We start from the raw sequence: 2,424 nt of genomic DNA on the forward strand, positions 1-2,424 counted from the left end.
TAAAAGTTTCTAATCTAGACATAGATTCTCAATATCCAACTCCCAATATGGAAACATTTCCATATTTGTCAATTCATTCTTAATAGAATCTTATATATTCATAATAATGTCATCCAATACCATACTTCCAACTACTCACAAGCGACCAATCTGCAGCGAGCTTTGGATCGTCCTTTGATAGTTGTTTAATTATTTTAGTCAAAACCGATTCTAGTCCTTTTTCCCTCTAAATGCGCTAGACATTTGGAAAAATTTAGAATGGTCAAATATAATAGCGCTGGCAATCAATCCTATACCCAAAGCGTATAGGACACGATGCATAATGTCTTACATAAAGATATGATACTTTATCAATCTTCTGCCATAATATTTTATGTGTCTCGTTCTTACAATTCGAACTATGAAAAGGGATACCATAATCATAATCAAAATTTAAGAACACACTATGTATCCTTTGACTAAATTTATTAAAATTTCTCAATCTAAGCTTTAGATTTTGAAACGAAGTACAATATTCTCTCCCTTAATTATAGCAAAATAACTTTTCAACCCTTAATTACGACTTTGCAAAGTATAACTCTTGTTTTCTATAATTAATATTGCTAACTTGCAATACTTGCCTTAATAATCATACAAGCACAACATTTATACTCCCACTATCATAATGATTATTATCATATAAGCATAACACTTATGCTCCCATTAGCTTTGACATGTTTTAGAAAACAACTGAACTTCCAGAAAACAATACTTATTGAACTTCTGAAGTTCATATTTCTAATACCTAATGCTTTGATAATCCTTTATCTAAGCTTCTTAAACTTATACACCTTTAACTCATATGTGTGTCTAAACAATTCAGACTAATTGCCAAATCTCACAATTCGAATTATGGAAAGGGATACCGTTACCATAATCGGATTCGAGAATACAATTTTCACAATCACTATCTTCTTAAAATCTCTCTTAGTGAAAGCATTTCCTCACAGTCATTTTTATGAAGTAGGGAATCTTATGACACTTAGATTTTATGGTGTATGTGTTCCTATCCATGTGAATTTGTCAAAACCAAAGTTTGCGACAAATCCTAACTCATATGGACTGAACTTTCTCAATTTTGATTTCTTGCCTTATGGTAACACGAGTGCCCACCATGTCTTCCAAGTAGTTAAGCAGCTCACCCTTTCATATCAATGTACTTTTCATTGATCAAGGTACTTGCCTTTTATGCGTTCAAATGAGAACTCATAGAACTCACATGCATAATTAACTCAATTGGAATGGCACAGAAACAAAATAATGTCAACACGATAGGTTGTAAACCTCAAGTCGTGTGCTAGTGATGATCGATAAGGTTTATTCTTGATTAGTTCTTGAAACTTTTCAAGACCATTAAGACTCCCACTGACTCCTTGACATATAAGATTCTCTTGTCAATAAACATTTCTCGACAAACAAATATTCAAGAGTTAGTGTAGTTTTTCTTACAAAATTGGCCCTAGTTGGTCTTTGTCTTATCCAAGACATCACAACTTTCCAATTTCAAATGTGCAAGAATAAGAAAATCTTTTCCAAATTCCACATTTGATGAATGTTATAAACCTTCTTAAGACTTGGTCACAATCTTAACTCTAAGACTTGTTTTGGAACGAAGTATGATTGACTTCTTGATTTAACCATTTCTTCAATTCTTGATTCCTCTTTTCAGACATACAATTACACTGAGACTCACTTAGAGGATCAATTGAGATGTGGTTCTTAATCATTAAGACCTATCATAAAACATAATAAAAGTACTCTCCTTTCTTCTTAGAATAGAGAAACTTTTATCTTTCTGCCTACTTGATTCTTCTTATTCGTTCTGCTATTGATTGAAACTCTTTCAATCAACTGAGAATTACACTTAATCTCATAAGTATAATCATATTTACTTAACCTTAGTAAATCATGACGAATATCTTTGTTACTCTTGTGTTGGACTTGATCAACACACAACCTTATGTACTCGATCTCCTAGTCCTTCACTTGACACTTTGTCAATGAATTAGTCTAATTTCCAAATATGAAATTTCACATTCATCATGCAACCAAGTTGTATGATTCCAAGTTTCTGTCCAATTGAAACTTGGGCGATGAGAAACTTTCCCTATTTGGTAAATTCTTGACCTTTCCACAAATAACATAATTAAGAATCAAATCCATTATTGCTAATAATAGAAACTTACAAACATCAATTTTTCATACACGCCATTGCAAGGATAAATAAATAATATAAAATCAAAATTTATTTTATTGCGGAAAAATTTGTCCTTACAATGCAATTCAATTGAAAAACTATGTTAATACATATTTCTTGGCAATTTATTCTAGCTCCAAGTAGTAGCTCAAAATCTAATCTTCAAGCAATGCGATCGAAATCCATTT

The sequence above is a fragment of the Lactuca serriola genome, chromosome 5, assembly GCF_051521515.1.
Source record: "Lactuca serriola cultivar US96UC23 chromosome 5, Lser_US96UC23_V15, whole genome shotgun sequence".
Lineage (NCBI taxonomy): Eukaryota > Viridiplantae > Streptophyta > Magnoliopsida > Asterales > Asteraceae > Lactuca > Lactuca serriola.